The 22,422-nt window shown below is 41.3% G+C and overlaps 2 long non-coding RNA genes across 2 annotated transcripts in view; one reads left to right on the top strand and one right to left on the bottom strand.

The window, feature by feature from the left end:
* The first annotated feature begins 1,389 nt into the window (after positions 1-1,389).
* The window catches only part of LOC311632866, a 61,899-nt gene continuing 40,866 nt past the window's right edge, over positions 1,390-22,422 (top strand). The window contains exons 1-2 of the long non-coding RNA XR_014796844.1: positions 1,390-1,480; positions 1,716-1,884. This is a non-coding gene — a long non-coding RNA (uncharacterized lncRNA). The remainder of the gene's footprint in view (positions 1,481-1,715; positions 1,885-22,422) is intronic.
* LOC311632868 lies at positions 9,595-13,866 on the bottom strand. Its single transcript, XR_014796846.1, has 3 exons — positions 13,756-13,866; positions 11,888-12,037; positions 9,595-9,938 (listed from the first exon to the last, which is right to left on the bottom strand). It is a non-coding gene; the product is annotated as an uncharacterized lncRNA (long non-coding RNA).

Raw genomic sequence — 22,422 nt, 5'->3', positions numbered from 1 at the left:
CTTATATTAATTTTTTTCTCCCAAAGTTGTGCTAGGTCTTATTTTCAGGGGATGTCTTATCTTTCCATGCACTAGGTCTTATTTTCGGAGGATGTCTTATTTTCGGGAAAACAGGGTAGAAATTATTTTGGCCTGAGACCCATGCCTATTTAAATCCTACTGGAGAATAAACAGTAAAGTCATATAGTCAAGGAAGGTAAGCAAAGGAAAACAGACATGCTTGATTGATAGATATGCTTTGACCCCCTCAACCGCAATATAGACAAGTCACATCAAGTTTTCTAAAGAGTAGGCCTATTCTAACCCAGCTTTTCTCATCCCACACCACAGTTCTGGCTTACCACAGCATGGCCATGAGGAAGGAAGAGGGGAGAGGGAGGTGACCACGACTTACTTCTTGTGACATGGGCCATGGACCTCAGCACTTTCACAGCTTGGAAGGAAGACAAGAGAAGCACACTTCCATGGGTGCAATATTGGGGACAGCACCTTCCAAGCGTCTTGCAAAGATAGATTAAGAAAAGTCAAATGACCAATACGGACAGCAAGTTAAACTCTTTTATTGGAAGTCTTCACTTCGATCTATAATTTGTGTCAATGAGTCATAATTGAACGGATCATCTGCTTTTCTGGTCATTGTGTGAACCCCCAGGAATACTTACAACGTCCCTCCTCTGATGACGAAGGAAAAAGTGACCTGTATCTACCAGTCTGGGTCAAGAACACCTCGGCAAACTTGCTCTGGACGGCGATTGGCTGCATCGTTTGGCAGTAGTTGTGGTGTCCAAAGCAGTGGATTTTTCCATTTCTGTGACGTTCAGACATCCATAGCTGTGGACCCCGGAAAACTATTACATCTCCATGCCTTCCCTGGCCAGGCTGTGCTCCAGCATTTCTCACCAGCAGTTTATCCCTCAAACATCAGAGGGCAGCATTCGATAAGGATTCCGAACGTTCCACCCTCTTAGCTCCAGGTCTAACCTGCCTGCATGCTTTCCCTTCTTTTCTCAAATGCCTTCACCTGTGGCTTTGTGCTACCCCTGTCCCTCCTTCTTCCTCCGGGACACAGCGAGCTGGCTGGCTTCCCAATGGAGTGGTGGTGCTCAGCATCCCTTCTCCCTCCTTTCAGGATGCCCGTCTGTACCAAACAGGCTGGAAAGCCAAACACTCTGCTCCCTGGCAGTTAAGGCTGCAGGGCTGATGGAAGCGTGGACAATCAGGTGCACCTGTGGGGATTTGGCAGCGTGCACAGAAAGAGTCCTGTTGCGGCTTCCGTGGACCGCGGGCTAGCATGGTGTGGAAGGGCTGGGCTCTCGGCTGTGGCATCACAACATCCGGGCACCAGCTCCATGGGCACCCGGACATTCATTGGGCGCTGGGCACGCAGGTTTGGCTGGCGCCCGTCGAGCAGGAGCAGCGCGCCTTTGAAGGCAACAGCTGCAGCCCCTGGGCATGGCGATTTCCAGTTGCTGTTCAGGCGGTGAGTTGCTGGAGCTAAGAATTCCAGGGCAGTTTCCCTGATTCTCGGCCTCCTTGATCATGGCAGGGTAGCTGGCTCCCTGGCAGGCCAGCTCTGTCATCTGGGAGCCACGTCCAATTTGCTTTCTCTGGCCCTTCCAATATGTTATATGCATGCGATTCTCTGCATTTCTTAAATACCTCCCTGCTGCTTAAAATAGCTGAAGTGGTTTCTGTTTTCTGACTGACCCCTGAAGGATGCCCTGGCTGAAGGTAAGCAACAGCTGCGGCCTAAATACGGCACCGTGATCCCGCTCTGCCTCTGATCTCCGGAGCCACCAGGTGAACGGAAATGCCATGCCACCACGAAACCCCTGGAGTGGCAAGTTTCTTCCTCCCTGCCGTGTGGCCTGTCCCACTTCTGAGGTGAGTGACTGTGACCCCACCACAGCCACAGTATAATGGATGTGAGGGGGTGATCAAGCTCACAGCTGTAACTCATTCACTAATCCTTTACCTCGCCGGTGACACGAGACAGTAAGAAAGGCTTTATGTAGGAACCGTTCCAAGAAGGGCAGCTTCCCTGGTCCCGCAGATACAAATTGCCTGACGGGTTGTGAAATCGGCGGCTTGAGGCACCTACAGATCCAGGGGCGCCTGCCGACTTCCTCAGCTGCTCTACGTGTGTTCCTTGTGGGTGTGGCACAGCTGGGATGTGGTCACTGGCACTCCTCACACACCAGCAGGAGAGCTACCTGAACCCATCTGACCTCACAGCAGAGCTTTTCAACAACATACACCTGCTTACCTGTGCCTTTCAACCACTTCTCTTGGGGCATTCGAAGTCCAAGGGTCTTTCCCGTGAATCTGAGAATGGCGCCCAGTTACTGTAGCTGGCACATTGAGTATAGAGTCTCTGGGTACGTGGACTCTTTAACAATAAACATCCAGATTTCTACATAAGGTACTTGGAAAGGCTGCTAATTCAACCTAGAGCCCACAAAGTCACCTCTATCTAGAGTTTGATTTTAAGGGAGTCACAAGAGGAAATTCTTTCCTTTTCTATGACCATCATTCACTAAGAATCTCTGAGTCTTGCAACTTTGGGGCTAAGGTTATTGTAAGAATTAGAAAAGGATGCCGAAACCGGTTTGGCTCAGTGGATAGAGCGTCAGCCTGTGGACTGAAGGGTCCCAGGTTCAATTCCCATCAAGGGCATGTACCTTGGTTGTGGGCACATCCCCAGTAGGGGGCATTCAAGAGGCAGCTGATCGATGACTCTCTCATCGATGTTTCTAACTCTCCCTTCCTCTCTGTAAAAAATCAATAATAATATATATAAAAGAATTAGAAAAGAACTCAGAGATTTCCAAATACTCAGATCCCTCTTAAAAACCCACCATTGAGCCAGGCTGGTGTGGCTCAGTGGTTGAGTATTGATCTATGAACCAGGAGGTCACATTTTGATTCACAGTCAGAGCACATTCCTTGGTTGTGGGCTCAATCCCTATTGCTGGGTGTGCAGGAGGCAGCCGATCAATGATTCCCTCTCCCTCTCCCTTTCTCTTTGAAATAAATAAAAATATATTAAAAAAAAACAAACACCCCACCCACACACACCATTGAAATGCCATTGCATAAGCAGTTCTACCTTCCCGGTCTCCAGAAACTGTTCTTTCTGCCAACCTGAGACTCTTCCAGGAGGAAGCTAATGATCCCCTTCACGCTACATCTGTTTTTAGCAGGTGGGGTACTGGGATTAGATCCCATTTTTCCTGTGGCCATAGGCAAAACTGGATACTTCAAAAGAAAGTTTATGTTCTGAAAGAACTGTAGCAATTGGCTAATTCATACCAACAAGTGCAGTTTTATTTTAAGAATGGATATTGAGGTTACATGGCTCAGAAGCATAGGTGATACTCTTAGGGCCAAATTTGTTTGCGTAGGTCTATCTATACCCTACACCTTGCTCCTAGAACCAATGTTCATATCTGTTAGGATCCTTCCATTGTAAACAATATAAATCAACTGTGGATAACTGGAATGGTGTCATGGTTAATAGGGTAGGCTTTCCTGGGGACAAATGCTGACTTCTGCTTACTAATTATGCCATTAGACAATCAAACTAATGTCTATTTGCTCTCTGTATAAAGGAAATAATAGAAATTCTACACACTTCCTAAGGCATGTGAGGAATAGGTGGGGAATTCATGTGAAGAGTTTGGCACATAGTAACTCTTCAGTAGATCTCAACTGTGGTTTTATTTCTAACTGGTCTTCCTTACATTTCTTCGAAGAATTGTTTATAATCATTGAATAGGTAAATCCCTGAAAACAAATGTGTTGTTTCTAAATGAACTTGTAATGTGCAGTGTTGGCCCTCATGGCATTCAATCTGGAGCTTCTGCTTGAAACCATTTGTGTCATTTGGGTCCTCGAGTAAGCAGACCCCGAGACAAGGTTTGGAGTGCAAGAGGTATATGGGGAGGTCATATCTGGGAAAGATAAGAGGGGAAAGAAGTGGGATTTGTGATGTAGCTCTGACCTGTGAAGGGAGAGGAGGACGAGGCAGGAGTGGATAGGAAGAGCCTTAGACCATGATTCAGATTTGCCAGAACCTCGGCCAACTCAACAGGGAGTTCCGTAGCAGATTGCGCATTAGAGGAATATGCAGAAATAGCCAGGCCCTGGTGTGCCCTCTGCACCGTCATGGGCTGGGGGATGCTTTGGAAGAGCACAGCTTTGGCTTGGAAGTTAAGGCAGCTCAGTGCTTAGACAATCATACACTTGACAGAGTGTCCCTCCTGATATTTCTAGTACCCACCTGGCACCATTCATAGTTATTGCAATATTATCAACTATATTGCTAGTGCTGCAATTTACCTGCCTGTGACTCTTTTGTACTGCCAATTTATAGTTCTTAAGCCCTTTCTCACCCAGCCCCCCAACTTCTTCCCCTTTGGCAGCCATCTGTTTGTTCTCTGTATTTATGAGCTCATTTCTATTTTTGTTTGTTAATGTATTGTGTTCTTTAGATCTGACATATAAGAGAAATCATGTAATATTTGTCTTTCTCTGACTGACTTATTTCACTTAGTGTAAAACCCTCTCCATCCATGCTATCACAACTGGTAAGATTTTATTCTATTGATGGCTGAGTAATATTCCATTGTAAATATGTACCATCCCTTTTTTTTATCCGCTTGTTTATTGATGGGCCACTGGGTTGCTTCCATAGCCTGGCTATTGTAAATAATGCTGCAATGAACCTGGGGGTACACGTGTTCTTTTGAATTGGTGTTTGGGTTTCTTCAGGTATATACTCAGAAGTGGAATTGCTGGATTATCAGGCAGTTCCATTTTTAATTTTCTTCTGTGGAATTCTACGTTATGTGTTCTGTCTTTGTCTTCCTGTACTACATTGCTGCTCTTCTGCTCTTTGCTGGTTACCCAAACCCGTATTGGGATAGCTGAAAACTCCTCTTGGCTGACTTGGTTGTTACTCTTGTTGCCACTTTCTTGTGGCTGGTGAGCACTTCAGCCTGAGCTAAAGCTCTGACAGAAGTTACAATAACTATTGGTCACAATATTGTCCAGGAACGTGCACCCTGTAATCTTCAAAGAATGATGTGTTATTTTGGCCCTGTGACTAGTATGGGATCCTTAAATGGATCTGTGATCTTTGGCTTTCTGAGTATGATATTCTGGGGAGAAATACATGGTTTGTGTACAAGGAGACCAGCTTACACTGTCCATCAAATATTTCTGTATCTCATAGCCAAGAAAGTATTTCACTTACTACCGGGATATAATTAAGGAGAACTAGACTGTATTAAAAATACATCTATGCTAGGAACTATTACCAACATCTTGAGAAGTATTATTTGTTTCTAATAAAAGAAGCGGGCCCTGGATGGATGGGCCAGTTGGTTAGAGCTTCGTCTCATACAGCAAAAGGTTGTGGGTTTGATCCCCAGTCAGGGAGCATTCAGGAGACAATTAATGGATCTCTCTCTCTCTCTCTCTCTCTCTCTCTCTCTCTCTCTCTCTCTCTCTCTTTTTCTCTCTCTTTCTCCCTCTCTCACTCAAATCAATGAGGATTAAAAAAAAGTAATGGCTTTCTAAAAAGCACACACAAAACACACATGCCATTTTTAAACCAGGTATGTCGTTTTATTAAAAGTGTACCCTAAGAACACTCCTTCAATTCCTATTTCTGGCTACCTACCCACACCCACATTCATCAACTCTCATGTCTCCATAATGTCATAAAATGACATTCTTTTTTTTTTTTTTTAATATATTTTATTGACTTTTCACAGAGAGGAAGGGAGATGGATAGATAGCCAGAAACATCGATGAGAGAGAATCATTGATCAGCTGCCTCCTGCACATCCCCCACCAGGGATGTGTCCACAACCAATGCACATGCCCCTGACGGGAATAGAACCTGGGACCCCTCAGTCCGCAGACCGAGGCTCTATCCACTGAGCCAAACCGGTCTCGGCTAGAATGACATTCTCATCATCACCCTGATTGAGCACGGACTTAGGGGACAGCATGGTGGGAATACAGAAGCCTGGAGAGTCACTGGGTCCACCACATGTATGGGTGCTTCCATGAAAGGGTAATGGGAGCTGCTGAGGGAGGTGGCCATTGAGCAAAGACAATCTCCGTGGCAGTAATTCGCCATGAACCTTTTGGGGACAGTGATCCACTAGTGCCAACCCAGGTCTCAGAAGCTGGTGAATAGCTGGTGATGAAGGTTCTGTCAATAAGTGGTAGGGCAGGGATGGCTTCCCTCCTTTTTGGGAAGAATGGTGGCATTGCTTAGGGTTGAGGGTCACCACCAGCAAGAAAGCACGAAAAGAACATCTTAGGCTGACACAGGTGTCCTCACACTGAGATCTCACCCCAGAGTCTCTGTGTCCTTTGGTATCTCCAGGAACAAGCCTAACTTCTGGGGCTTATTATTTTAATCCTTGGCCACATCCAGCAGGTTGAGGTCATAGCACTGACTGCCATAGTACTATTCTCCATAGTAGCTGCACTAGTCTGCATTCTCACCCACAGTAAATGAGGGTTCTCTTTTCTCCATATCCTTTGTTGGTGAATTAATGATAGCCATTCCGACAGGTGTGAGGTGATATCTCATTTTTTATTGGTTTTAATTTGCATTTCACTGATGATTAATGATGTTGAGCAATTTTTCATATGTCTATTGGCCACCTGGGTGTCCCCTTTGAAAAAGTGTCTATTCAGGTTTTCTGCCCATTTAAATATATATATATATATATATATATATATATATATATATATATATATATATATATATATTTTATTGATTTTTTACAGAGAGGAAGGGAGAAAGATAGAGAGCTAGAAACGTCGATGAGAGAGAAACATCGACCAGCTGCCTCTTGCACACCCCCTACTGGAGATGTGCCTGCAACTAATGTACATGCCCTTGACCGGAATCAAACCTGGGACCTTTCAGTCCACAGACCGACGCTCTACCACTGAGCCAAACCGGCTTCCGCTTTCCGCCCATTTTTTAATTGGATTGTTTGGGGTTCTTTGGTGTTGAGTTGTTTAAATTCTTAATACATTTTGGATATTAACCCCTTATTTGGACGTATCATTGGCAAATATATTCTCCAATTCAGTAAGTTGTCTTTTTGTTTTGTTGATGGCTTCCTTTGCTGTGCAAAAATGTTTTGTTTGATATAATCCCATTTGTTTATTTTTTCTTTTGTTTCTCTTGCCTGAGAAGATGCATCAGAAAAATATTGCTAAGTGAAATGCCATGGATTTTACTGATTATGTTTTCTCTTAGGAGTTTTATGGTTTTGAGTCTTACATTTAAGTCCTTAATCCATTTTCAGTTTATTCTTGTATATGGAGTAAGAAGATGGTCGTTTCATTTTTTTTGCATGTGTCTATTCATTTTCTCAATATAATTTATTAAATACTAGAGGCCCGATGCATGAAGATTCATGCAAGAATAGGCCTTTCTTCCTCTGGCTGCTGGCACCGCCTTTGCTCTGGCCCAGAACCGCCTTCTACCTCTCCCCTTGTTGTGTCAATTTGCATATTCTCTCCTTATTGGCTGTGGGCACCGCTATATTGGTCTTGGAGTTACAGTCAATTTGCATATTCTGTCTTTATTAGCTAGAATATCATCTTTACCCCCATTGTATGTTCTTGTCTCCTTTATCATATATTAATTTACCATATAGGCATGGGTTTATTTTTGGGCTCTCTATCCTGTTCCATTGATCTATATGTCTATTTGTTTTTTTTTATGCCAGTACCATACTGTTTTGATTATTATAGCCTTGCAGTATAGTTTGATAGAAGGTAGCCTGATACCTCTGACTTCATTCTTTTTTCTCAAAATGGCTGTGGCTAATCAGGATCTTTCATGGTTTCATAATAATTTTTGGTTTATTTGTTCTAGTTCTATGAAAAACTTTATTGTTATTTTGATAGGAATTACATTGAATCTATAGATTGCTTTGGGTAGTATGGACATTGTAATAATGTTAATTCTTCATCTCCCTGAGCACAGTATATACTTCCATTTATTTGCATCTTCTGCAATTTCTTTCTTCAGTGTCTTATAATTTTTTGTGTGTGTACAGGTATTTTATCACCTTGGTTAAATGTATTCCTTAGTATTTTATTATTTTGATGCTATTGTAGATGAGATTGTTTTCTTAGTTCTGATAGTTTATTATTGGTTGGTCAAAAATGTAGTCAATTTCTGAATATTTGTTTTGTATCCTGCAAATTTACTGAATTCACTTATCAGTCTAGTAATTTTTTGATGGAATTTTTGTGGTTCTTTATATACAGTATCACTAGATATCACTCATTTTTGGTGAATTTCTTTTTTTCTGCTGAGTCCAGATGGGGCTTTAGAATACTTTTCAACAAATTCTGGAAGCAGGTAACATTAAACAATATGGTTTGTCATGATGAGTTTAAATCTATATGCTGTTCTGATCTAGCATCTACCCTAGCTCTAAAGACTGGGAATGTATTGCTATTTGCAAGAGCTAGCTTCATTTCTGTAAGAACATGCTACCTCATTTCACTTTTGAATACCATACAATATGTACATAAATGCTTAATACTTCTAGGGTAAATGAATAAAACAAAAGGTTTACAAAAATGTTTCATAAGTTGCTTTAGGTCACCCAGAAATTTTGTTGATTCTACGAGCTGGCAGATGACTTGGGTTGAATAACACAGACAAGATACCTATCCCCTTGGAGCTTACATTCTAGTAGACATTGACAATAAAGATAATGAGGACAGATAAAAAACAAGAAAGTAGCAAGTAGTAAAAATGCTACTGGTGAAAAGAAACATGATTTTGTGATAGAAATGATTGCAAGTATGGTTCTTTTTGTGAGGTATTCAGGAAAGTATATGAGAAGATGACTTTTTATTGTGGTAAACTATACATAACATAAAATTCACCATGTTAGCTATTTAAATTTGTACTGTTCAGGAAGCTACAACTACCAGTACCACAGAAGACCCCCCTTTTTGTTCTTTACAGTCATCACCCCCAGTGGCAATCTCTGTCTTGACTTCTAATGGCATAAATGAATTTTGCCTAGTTTTTTTTTTTAACTTTATATAAATGAGACCACACAGCATTTACTCTCCTTTTCTCTGCTTTCTTTTGTTCAATATTCTATTTGTGGTATTCATCAGTATTCTTGTGTATAGTTATAGCTCTTTATTCTCACTGCTGTGTGGTATTCTGCCATGTGAAAATACCACCCTTCACTTATCCCATTCTTCCAGCCAGTACTTAGGGAGTTTATGTTTTTAGCTATTATAAGGAGTACTGCTATGACCATTCCTGTACATGTATTTGGTGAACATATGACTGAATCGATAGTACCTGAATTATGTATTATTTACTAGTCTATATATAAATTAAATATATGGTATGGAATAATGATATATACTATCAACATATTATGTATATGTGCAATATGCATATGTACTTACTCATAAGTGGAAATGCTGGGACACAGAGTATATATACATCCAGCTTTAGTAGCTTTCCACTTGGGAGCTTTCCAAAGTGGGTTTATCCATCTAGAAAGGGTCCCTGTTACGCTGTGGCCTGAAGGACAAAAGGGGAATGCATGGAGATTTCTGTGCCATCATCTCTCCACTACTCTGCCAACTGTATGTCCTCTCTTAAAGCGGTGAGGGGGAAGGGGGCAGTCCCCCACCTCCCTTTTGCTGTGGTCTCCCGGAGACGCGGTAGTGAGAGGAGTCTCTGTCATTTCGGTCAGACCCAGGGAGACAGAAGATCATGGCGGATGACTCAGCCTCCTTGGCTCCGCGTCCCAGAGCTCCACTCACCACATCAGTGAGCCTGGCACTGGGGGAGACATAAACACAACCATGGTGTTGATATCAGTTCTAGCCGAGATGCCAGGAGCCAAAGCCTGAGAAGAAAAGAATCAGGGTAAACACGTCAAGTGAAAACAAGGCCTCTAACTGCTAAAGTAATCAGTGGTACCTGTTTCAGATTCCCAGGCATCTTTGTGTTTTTGGGAGGTCTTTGGACTCGGGGCTTTGCCAGTTGTGTGGCCTGGGATGAAAACCATCGACTGGGTTGAAATTTAGGGCTTTCTTCGCAACAGAAACGAAAAGAGGCAAAAAAAGTAAAAAAAGGAAGAAGAACCTTGGCCACAGTCATGCCTATAAATGCTGTGTGGGTGTGAGGGTCTGCCTCTTGTCCTAATTCAGGAAATATAAACAAAGCTGGTAGAAATGGGTCATTTTGGGAAAAAGTTTCCAGTGGGAAAGAGAAAAGTCTGGTTGCTTTGCCTTTCAGAGTTTCCTCAGTGTACAGAGGGCTTCCCATGAGCTTCTTTCAGGTGCTCATTAAGTCCTATCTTTAAAGGAAAGAAACAGAAAAAATGATTGTGTGGCAAGGTGAGGTTTCCTTTTGTACACAGGGGGCCACAAGTGACTCATTGCCCATCTCTATTTGGATTGCATGCTGTGTCTTTAAGGTGGCCTAACTGCCCTTAACCGCAATGCCCTGAGCTAGAAGGGATTTCTTTTGGGTATTTTTTTCCCCTTAGTATGTACAAAAGAGGAGATTTTTTAATTTAAAAAATATTTTTATTGATTTCTGAGAGGAAAGAAGAGGGAGAGAGAGATAGAGACATCAATTGATTGGCTGCCTCCTGCACACCCCACAGTGGGGATGGAGCCTGCAACCTAGGTATGTGCTTTGACCTGGAATCAAACCATGACCTCCTGGTTCATAGATTGAGCTCAACCACTGAGCCACGCCGGCCGAGCAAAGTATTTTTATTTATTTATTTGTTTATTTTAAATAAGTCTTTACTGTTCAGATTATTTCAATTGTTTCTCCTTTTCCCCATAGCTCCCTTCCACCTGGCTCCCCCCCACTCACTGCCCTTACCTCCCTCCTGCCATTGTCCTCATCCATAGGTGTACGATTTTAATCCAGTCTCTTCCTGCACCCCCCATACCCCCTTTCCCCTGATAATTATTAATCCACTTCCTTTCTCAAGCAAAGTATTTTTAAATGAACATATTTTTATTATATTTATTGGGTGACATTAGTTAATAAAGTTATATAGGTTTCAAGTGTGCAATTATACACTAGAGGCCTGGTACATGAATTCGGGGGTCTCTTGGTCTGACCAGTGATTGGGGTGGATTAGGGCTACAGGAGGTTGGCTGTGGGAGTGCACTGACCACCAGGGGGCAGCTTCTGTGTTTATGTCTGCCCTCTAGTGGTCAGTGCATGTCATAGCGACTGGTTGATCAGTCGTTCGGTCATTCAGTTGTTCAGTCCTTCGGTCACACAGGCTTTATATATAGATAGATTATCTATATATTGCATTGTGTATGTATTACCAAAGTACCTCAGGATCATCATTCTGAATTTTAGTTGGGTGTTCATGTTTATAGATTAGAGTTGTAGATATAGAAAGTATTAAATGTTGGAATGTATATATCCGATAATAGTTGTGTTATGTGTGTTCTAACAGAGTTTCTTGTATAATTCTCTTTATTTGTTTTCCCTAAGAGTTCTCTGGGAACATAAAAATCAACTAAGAAAATTCTTATCAGTTGGATTCTGCTTATAGTGGTTTCCCTATATATAGGGATGAAGGATGAGAGCAAGGGAGAAAGCTCATTTAAACATGGGGCTCAGTCTGTATGATGCCTTACATTCAAATAAACACAAGTTTGACAATTGAAACTAATCACAAGGTAATTCAAATATTTACCAGGGACATTCAAAGAATGTCAAAAGAATATCCAGCAAAAGCCTTCAAAATTATTTCTTCATCTCTTGTTCCTTTCCCTACCCACTCTATAAAGTTTTTCCCAAAGACTGTCAGCTCACCAAATTTCTCTCTCATCCCTGCATGCACTCATGGTTCTGGTCTTCCTCCTTTTGTTCTCCCAGGATAAGGTTTTCTCTTCCTTTAGTCTGTCTCTTATCTTCTGATTTTCAGACCTTTTACCCATGGTCCCGATTAGCTTCACTGAAGGCCTGGAGGCAAGCACACAGTCACAGAGAGGCAAAGTTGTGAACTCTTTTATTTTAAAAAATATATATTTTATTGATTTTTTACAGAGAGGAAGAGGGAGGAATAGAGAGTTAGAAACATCGATGAGAGAAAATCATCGACCAGCTAACTCTTGCACAGCCCCAACTGGGGATGTGCCGCAACCAAGGTGTGCCCTTAACTGGAATTGAATCTGGGACCTATCAATCCACAGGCCGACACTCTATCCACTGAGCCAAACCGGTTTCGACAAAGTTGTGGACTCTTATACAATAGTGCTTTTAGCCCCAATTGGACAATATTTTTATTTTTTAATATATTTTATTGATTTTTTACAGAGAGGAAGAGAGAGGAATAGAGAGTTAGAAACATCGATGAGAGAAAAACATTGATGAGCTTCCTCCTGCACACCCCCTGCTGGTGATGTGCCCGCAACCAAGGTACATGCCCTTGACCAGAATGGAACCTGGGACCCTTCAGTTCACAGGCCGACGCTCTATCCACTGAGCCAAACCTGTTAGGGCCAATATTTTTTTAAAAAAATATAATCCATACAACAGACTGTTTTCCAGCAACTAAATGGCAAGACTTGTGTTTTTTTTTTGCTTTTCTTCAATAGGAGGCCAGGCCAACAGAGTTACCAAAATCCACATTTTTGAAGACTGGAGGAAAGGATGAAGGAAAGAGTTGAAATATGGTATATGATGAACAGCAGCACCGGGCTGGTATGACTCAGTGGTTGAGCATCAACCTGTGAACCAGGCAGGCCATGGTTTGATTCCCGGTCAGGGCACATGCCCCAGGTGTGGGCTCAATCCCCAGTGTGGGGAATGCAAGAGGCAACTGATCAATGATTCTCTCTCATTATTGACACTTCTATTTCTCTCTCCCTCTCCCTTCCTCTCTCTGAAGTAAATAAAAAAATATTAAAAAATATATGAGCAGCAGCTTCGAGCAGTTATACTATTCTGCCTTGACCTAACTTCCCTTCTCTGATGACATTGCACATGCTGATAATTTTCCCTGGAAGCTCTGTTTCTTGATCTCACGATTATATCAATAAGTCATCTCATTGGAAATTTATTTACTTTTGGAAAACAGAATTTCAACCTCAAGTTTGGCAATTTCTCTGCTACCTCATGTCTAATGCCTGAGGGTTTCTTCACGAGGAAACCACATCTGTTAAAATCAATCCAGGGATGGGCCAATGTCAGCATTTAATGCTAACCTGAAGCTAGGACAGATAAGGCGCTTTATCTACAGCATCCAAAAACCAGAAGAGGCAGAGAGGAAGTCTAAGAGCATACAAGGTAAAAACATATGAACAGTGTGATTCAATAAGATATAAGCTTGACAAATGTTAGAAAGAAAAAATATTAAGTACATGTGCAAGAAAATGAGATGTGCTGAAGAAATGGCCAGGTAAGAGTGTTTTTGTAATGTGGCAGAAAAAAACAAAGAAATGTTTCCTCAACAAATAGTACATTTAGGAAATTTCCATGTCATTTGTACTTGCCTACAAAGAGTTACTTCAAAAGCATTTAGATGTCATGGGATTAAACTGTCCAGCCCTCAGGGAAGGAAGCAGTTGCTTCTTTATTCTTTCATTAACTCAAAATATATTTAAATAGATTTACTATGTACGAAGCACAACATTAGGCACTAGGAGTGGAGCATAGAATATGAACGACATGGTCCTTACCCTCTTGCAGACCTTGAATCAGTTATCACTCATTCGGATGTTGAATGTGTGCATTGAGGGTCATGATGGAGAAGAGCCTGGTGCTATTGAAGCTAGTCAACCAAGGAAGACTTCATGGAAGAATATGATTTTTTAAAAAGAGGACAAAATTGTCTTCCTTTCTTTGGCGCAGTAAACCAAATGAAGATCTGTTGAGCAATTCAGATGCCACTGGGCATGGTCTTTCTCTTTTGCCTGCGAAGAATACATTAACATCAGATTAAGCAAAGAGCTCATAAAATGCATGATGGCACACCGACCAATCAAAACATACCAAACATTCTTTGCCAGGGGATTGGGAAAGAGATCCATTTTGAAATAATTATCTGGTAATAGGTTCAACCTGAGAAAAATAAACATGAAGCCATAATTATTTTCCAAACAGAAGGAGACATACTCATCCTATTTTTGTGAAGTTGTATATCTAGTTCATAGCACTGGAAGCTCAATACTACGTTTTATGTTCTAAGGGTGAAAACATGATGTCTGTTTTATTTCACAACACGAATTGAAAGCATTTGCGGGGCAGGATGTTGTTTTGGTTCAATAGGTTGTTCAAGGTTCCTTAGGAGTGTATCCAGTAACTGCTTTCAGCTTTAAGATATTAATGTTTCCATTTGGTTTTCAGATCCAAAGACTGTGTAAGCAGATTTTTCTGTTTTTTTGATGCCTTATCCTATTCCTAGTACAGTTTAAGGTAATCAATCATATAACTGAGAGCAATAAAGGACTCTGGCTAAGAGTTTTTACACAAATCACACTTGCATTGGTTTGAGTGGGGAATGGCTATTATTCAAGGATTGCAGGAATAGCTTCGAGTCAAACCTCAAAAATGTCCCGGATTTGCAGGCCATGGGCTGTTCGGGAAGGCTGTCCCTCGTGTTAATTCAGGTAAGATGCTGTCTGGGCTGATGCTAGGAAAATGAGTGTACCATCTGGGAACAATGAAATGACTGATTCCCTTGGGCTACTCAGCAGATCTCTACCTACCCATCTTTCTGCCAAATTCCAGAAGGAAAACCTGCTCTCTCCTGCCTTTCTCTGGAGAACCAAGGCCAGGGTTTGTATTTGGGAACACAGTGAATAAGTCGAGTTTGTCACAGATTCTTTTGTCAGGGCCCTTTCCTTTCCCCTTCATGGGTCTATTACGTACTCCTATCGTCTAGTGCTCAGAATTTTCCTACTGCCCTGGAGGCCCTGACTTCACCTCTGTGGAGACCTACCAGTCTAGAGGCTTTCCCCCTGGCTTGTGGCTCCTTTCCACCTGCAAAGCCAGCAATAGTCCATTGAGTCTTTCTCTGATTGTGTATCTCTGACTTTGCTTTTGTCATCACTTCTTACTCTGATTCTTATATTCCTGCTTCCACTTTCATTTATTACATTGAGCCCGCCTGAATAATTCAGGAACTATTCTATTTGTTAATCCTTATGTTTTCTTTATTGGTTTTGGAGAGAGAGGAAGGGAGAGGCAGAGAGAGAGAGAGAGAGAGAGAGAGAGAGAGAGAGAGAGAGAGAGAGAGAGAGAGAGAGAGAGAGAGAGAAACATTGATGTGTTGCCTCCTATGCATTCCCCGATAGAAGATGGATCCCACAACCTGGATATGTGCTCTGACTGGGAATCAAATTCGTGACCTTTCGGTGCATGGGACGACCCTTCAACCAACTGAGCCACACTGGCCAGGGCACCACTTTCCCATCTCCCAATTTTAAAGCCAGCGAGGAGCAATCTTAATCCCCTCTTGCCATGTAACATAACATATTTACAGGCTCTGGGGATTGGGACAAGGACATCTTTATAGGGTCATTCATCTCTCTACCACACTCACCTTCAATCCTACTATCAACATTTACATTTATGTTCTTAAATGCCTCTCTGCTAAGCTGAAAAGTAAACCTGATCATCAAACCCAATGGGAGATGTTAAAGGGAAATGTAGTTAGTGGACTATAGTTAATAATACGGTTTTGCATATTTGAAAATTGCTAAGAGAGTAGATCTTAAAAGTCCTCATCGCAGGAAAAATACATTTGTAACTGCATGTAGTGATAGATGTTGACTTATTATGGTGATCAGTTCATAATATATATAAATGTCAAATCATTATGTTTTACCACTAAAATTAACATGTTATATAGTCAATTATACCTCATTTTTTTTTAAAAAAGAGGCAAATATGTTGGACATGTTCCTGCTTTTTCTCCTATATTGTTTACATATCAGGAGCCAACCCTGTGCTTTTTTCTATACTGAGGCCCCATGAGCCTTCAGAACCCTTTCAGCATAGTGTTCTTGGCAACCGCTTCCGGCTGATCAGATTTGGCATTAAGATGAAACTTATTTGATGTCACTGCTTTAATGGGACCCCTCTTCCTTTTATTTTTTTAATTAATTATTTATTTATTTATTTATTAAATATATTTTATTGATTTTACACAGAGAGGAATGGAGAGGGATAGAGAGTTAGAAACGTCGATGAGAGAGAAACACCGACCAGCTGCCTCCTGCACAACCCCCACTGGGGATGTGCCCCCAACCAAGGTACATGCCCTTGACCGGAATCAAACCCGGGACCTTTCAGTCCTCAGGCCGACGCTCTATCCACTGAGCCAAACCGGTCCCGGCCCCTCTTCCTTTTAATTGAGAACTTGTGGAGATGTCATGTTTTAACCCCAAGGAATGCTTTGGATGGTAAGCTTTAGAGCACCGGTAGCCAGCCTGTGGAGACAAGTGTACTTGGGAGGTTTTCCTGGGTCTTTCAGGATATAATGCATGTGTGGCTTCCAGTGTCCCCTCTTCCTAGGGCCACCACTGCGCAGGGCACAGGATTGGATGATCTAGCGCGGGTTTCCTTTGCCTCAGCACTGCTGGCGTGTTGCGCGGCATAGTCTGTGTTGTGCGAGGCTGCCCTGCACATTGCAGGATGCTGAGTAGCATCCTGATCTCCACCCACTGATGCCAGCAGCACACTCTCCAGTCAAAAACATCTCCAGGCATTGCCAAGTTCACCCTGGGCAGCAATACAGCCCCCAGGTAAGAACCACTGTTCTAAAAGAACCAAGTGGAGCTGAAACCGGTTTGGCTCAGTGGACAGAGAGTCGGCCTGAGGACTGAAAGGTCCCAGGTTCGATTCCAGTCAAGGGCATCTGCCTTGGTTGCAGGCACATCCCCAGAAGGGGGTGTGCAGGAGGCAGCTGGTTAATGTCTCTCTCTCTCTCATCGATATTTCTAGCTCTCAATCTCTCTCCCTTCCTCTCTGTAAAAAAATCAATAAAATATATTAAAACAAATAAAAGAACAAAGTGGAAACCACCTATTTCTGGAATTGGTAAGTTAGAAGGACATACATTTGTTGTGGTTTTTTGACTTCCCTTTGGCTTGTATTTAATGGCATTCCTTTGTCAGTGAAAGACCCCATTGACGATAGCATTGGCTCAAGTTTTCATTTCTGATGCCCAAACCTGAGGTCAGAGCAGAAGGCCAGGTCAGCAAGGGCTGGGTGTACATGACAGAAATTAATGCTTCTACCATCTGCAAGGCTCAACTCTAGCTCAATCCCTCCATGAACACTTCTGTGCCTCCTCCTTTGGGAGCTCCTCCTTTCTCCTCTGACTAAACCTCCATTGACAGTTGTCACACATCTGGCATTATTGGTCACTTTATTTATGGATACATGGCTGACACCCCAGAGAGAATGTCTAAGTTATGTAAGTGCTTTGAAAATAGTTTCTATATCTTAGTATGTATAGTACCCTGCACATGCTCAGTACTTACAATTGCTTAAAGCAACTTTTACATTATTTCTTTTATACAATATAAAGTCAAATAAATTCCTGAGGTTTGTTTATAAAAAAAAAAAAAAAAAAAGTAACAGGCCTTATTCCTCTCTCCTACCACTCTCCCATTTCCTAAAACCAAAATATTTACCCCATGTTGCTAAACAATATGAATGTATTACCACCTCTTGATTTTTCAATTTTAAGCAGTATCTACATAGGGAAGTAAGGGATTTGGCTCTCTTTAGTTACATGCAAACTGCCAAGTTTCAGGAAATGAAAGTTATTAAAGTGTGCTCTTAGCACAAGCTTCCCAATATGATTATACCATTGTTTTGAGTTGGATAATATTCAATATTTATGTCATTGTTACTATATAAATGTTTTTTTTATAGCTGAACTGCATGGAATGTGATGATCACTTTTCCTCTTCTGCCTATTTTTGAAGTTAATATAGGTTCACAATATCTTTTTTGTTATTTGTTTGTTTGTTAACCCTCACCTGAGGATATTTTCCCGTTGATTTTTAGAGAGAGTGGAAGGAGGGAGAGAGGAGGAGAAAGAGAAATAGGAAGACGGATAGAGAGAGGGAAAGAGAGAGAGAAACATCCATGTGAGAGAGACACGCTGGTTGGTTGCCTTCTGCATGTACCGCCACTGGGGCTGGTGATCGAACCTTCAACCCTGGCATGTGCCCTGGATCAGGAAGTGTTCCCATGACCTTTCAGTATGTAGTCTGACACTCTAACCATCGTGCACCACCAGCCAGGGCCAGGTTCACAAAATAGAACAAAATTTTATGTTGGTAGAAAACTTATTTGACAGCGATATTTAACCCAAACATGTCTGTGGCTACTTAGAGTTTTCATCTATACTAGTTGGTGTAATTGTTTGGATGCTTTGCTGCAGAAATTTTGATTTGTTTGATTACAGGGGGTGGTTTTTAATACAGATTACATGCACCATATTATATTTCTAAAATCTGAAAAAACAATCTAAAATTTGAAATGCATTCCTCCCCAATGGCTTACTAGTAAGTGATAGTGTCCTTTTTTTTTTTTTTTTTTTTTTTGTCTGTTTCTTAAATTTCCTTTTCAAAACCTTTACCATGTGAAATACAAAAAAACGTATAGGAAAGTGCATAAAACAGATGCATGATTTAATGAGTGGTTGTAAAATGAATATCTGTTGAGTTATCACCCAGGTCAAACCCCTCACGTTTCCCTTCCAATCACAGTCCTCACCCATGGTGACCACTAACCTAACTTTTATGTATTCATTTCATTGTTTTTAAATTTTAAATTTACCATCTCATTATCCACTCTAACAATATATTTTTGTCTTCTTTTGAACTAGTTATACATGAAATCACACACTAAATATTTTGTTGTCGCTGACTTTCTTTTTCCATTAAAAATTTGAAGTAAACTCAAATATCTAGAAAAGTTGAAAACTTTCCCCCTGAAGTATGTGAGAGTAAATTGGCAACATAATGTCTCATCAGTCTGGAATTCCTTAGTATGTATTTCTTACAAACAAAAACGTCCTCTTGCATAACCTCCATATGACTATCAAAAGCAGGAAATTAGCATTGTACTGTATTATCTAATCCTTAGATTCCATTCAAGTTTTTCAAATTGCCCCAATAATGTCATTTTTTTAAACATTATTTTTGTATTAGTTTCAGGTGTACAGTGTAGTGTTTATACTTTACAAAGTGTTCTCCCTGATATTTCTAGTATCCAACTGGCACCGTACATAGTTATTACAATGTTATTAGCTATATTTCCTATGCTGTACTTTACATCCCCATGACTGGTTTGTAAGTACCAAACTGTATTTCTCAACCCTTTGACTTTTTTTTACCCAGTCCCTAAAACCCTCTCCTTTGGCAACCATCAGTCTGTTCTCTGTATCCATGAGTCTGTTCGTTTTGTTTGTTTCTTTATATATATTGTTCTTTAGATTTCACATCTAAGTGAAGTCATGTGGTATTTGTCTTTCTCTGACTTATTTCACCTAGCATGACACCCTTTAGGTTTATTCATGCTGTCACAAATGATAAGATTTTTTTCCTTCTTAATGGTTGAGTAATATTCCATTGTATATATGTACCACCACCATTTTATCCACTCATCTACTGATGGGAACTTGGGTTGTTTCCACACAAAGACATGATCTTGTAAAGATAACAATATTTACACAAATAATCAGTTCTCGCTGGTCTTCATAATTTATATACATTTTAATGTCTACACAGTATTCATTATTTCATGCACCTTAATTTCTTGAATTATTATTCAATTTGTTGAACATTTACATTGCTACAAACACTATAAATAATGTTTCATGAAGACGTTTATGCATAAAATTAATCTTTCCCTTTTGTGGGGCGGGAGGTAGATTGTCAGTAGTAAGATACTATGATAGAATATATCCACTTAATATTGTTCCATCTATCTAAATATTTACTCACTGGAGTCCTGACATTACAAAGCCCTTAGAGTGATCTATGTGAGAATTTTTTGTGTTTCAGATCAGTACTGAGAGAAGGGACTTTGCCTTGTTTATGGTCATAGCAACTAGCATCTAGCATCGTGCCTATTATTAGACTCAGAATATCTTGTTTGGGATTAATTAATCAATGAATAAACATATGATTAATTCAGTTGCCTTGAGGAGAGTTTCCACTCATTTCTCACCCTCTGGTGTAGGATGCAGTTGGATTTCAAGTGTACCCTGTGATGTTGGCAAGGCCTTTAAAGCCATTAAGATAAAGAGTTATTCCTGTGAACTGGGTTTCACAGAAATCTGGAATGGCGCCCTGAGAGCACAATCTACAACAGTGTCTGTCTGGGATTTTTGCTCTGGCTTCCTGGACCACTGCAGACCCCAGCATTTCTAGGGGCTCCCTTTTCATTCAGAAGGGAACTTTCCAATCGCTTTTTATCTCAGCGCAACAGGCCCATGCAGGGCAGGCTCACCCTTGGGCCAGAATGTTTGTATGTCTTGGTTCCTGGGCTTCAGAAAACAGCTAGGATCATGCTCAACTTGAACTCGATCACTGAGTTCCTGTTTTGTTTTGTTGTTTGAGGATCCCCTCACCACCCCCCCCCCCTTTTTTTTTTTGTAAAGAAAGAGAAACAATTTGGGTTCAGATCAAAGTGTAAAAGAGAAGTTTGGTTTGGGATTCAATTCATCAGAGTCATAGACTTAGGGAATGGAGATCTCATATCAACATCATTTGTCTTTTACTAACAGTAATAATTACTATTTCTGGCACTTTGTGCAAGGCCCTTTTCTTCCCTTGCATTTTTTTTTCACTGAATTTAATCACCATAACAACCCTATGAAGTAGATGTTATTACCATGTTGTAAATTAGGAAAATGATGCTTCAGGATCTTGAGTCACCTTTCCAGAAGCACATAGAAGTAGATCCCCATGCTGTTGTCTGTATATCCATTTGCAAAGCTCTTTCATGTAAATTCTACTCTCTAATTCATGGTTGCAACATTGGGAAGGAGGCTGTGATTAGTTCTGCCTGGCAGAGGTGGAGACAGAGAGTCAGAAATTATGTTCTTTGCCAACCAAGTTCACACAGGGAGGAGCTATTAGAGCTGGGATGTGAATGTGGGCCTTCTGGTGCCTCATCTCATGCCCTTCCCACTGCTCCCACCTCCTTCCTGGAGATCTTCTCTCTGAATCCCTCACTTTATAGCTGAGGAACCTGGGGCTCAGAACATTGCAATGATTCACCAAGCTCATACAGCTAGTTAGCAGATGGCCACTACAGCCCAGCATTTCTGCCTCCCAAGCTAGTTGTCATTTCTAGTATTGTCTATGTGGCAAACAAAGGCTGGTTGTTGAAGAATGCTCCCCATGAATTATATCCCGAACCAGAAAAGATTAACACAGGCCCTCTAGTGTAGAGAACTTGAACTCATCACTTTGTTAAAAGGTTCTCCTTCTTTTGATATACCTAGTGCATCTGTTCATCATCAAATACATACTGACTAACTTGTACACATGTGCTGAGCACTGGGGGCCAGCCCCTAAGTGGGGTCTTAATTGTCGGTGTTTGAGAAGCCTCAGGATTAGCAACTCTCCCTTTCCCAGTGTAGACCTCAAAAGAGCCAAAGTAAACAGAGCTTTCGGCCTCCACAGCTGTATTTATTTTGGGCCGTTTCTTCACCTATAACGCCCATTTGCTGTCCTCAGAGCTCCTGAACCTGTTTATTTTCAACCTCCCGGAGGCAGCCAGCTGTTGTATGCCTGTGTCATGGCAGAAGGAAATCAACAAGTTTTTCAGGAGGGAAGCAAGCCGTCTCAAGAGCTTGGAGGCTATAACCCACAAAGAGTTTACCCGCTGCAGCAGTTTCCTGAGCAAGACACCAACCCTGCTCTCAAGGTCTGATTCAAAATTGGAGACAGAACTGGAGGCCTGAAAATTACACAATCACATAAAACAAGGGAAGGGGCAGTAGAAGCTCAGTGTTTAAGTGATAGCAAGTCAATACAATTGAACAGTCTCCTTGTCGGTGGGCTGGACTGAGCTCAGAAATATTTTGTTTGGGCTCCAACTTTGTCTATGTATGAGTTTGTTTTTTCAGTGAGCCAATATTTAAAAATTGAGAACTTTACCCTCCACATTTATGACTTCTTTAGAAAAAAAAACCCAAAAAACAAAAAACAACAAAAACAGCTGAAGATCTGTTAATAGGGGGCAACTACAGGCTAGAGTGGTGGGTGTATTCTATGAAACACACATGCCCACTTTTCCACACTCTTTAGCACACCCCATTTCCTTCCCACTGCTAAGGTCAACTCCCAATTGTCCTGTATGCTGAGCATCTT

This window comes from Pipistrellus hanaki (assembly GCF_964339955.1).
Source record: "Pipistrellus hanaki genome assembly, chromosome: 14".
In the NCBI taxonomy this organism is placed as follows: Eukaryota; Metazoa; Chordata; class Mammalia; order Chiroptera; family Vespertilionidae; genus Pipistrellus; species Pipistrellus hanaki.
The sequence above is the reverse complement of the archived record's forward strand: the minus strand, read 5'-3'. Positions and strand labels throughout refer to the sequence as shown.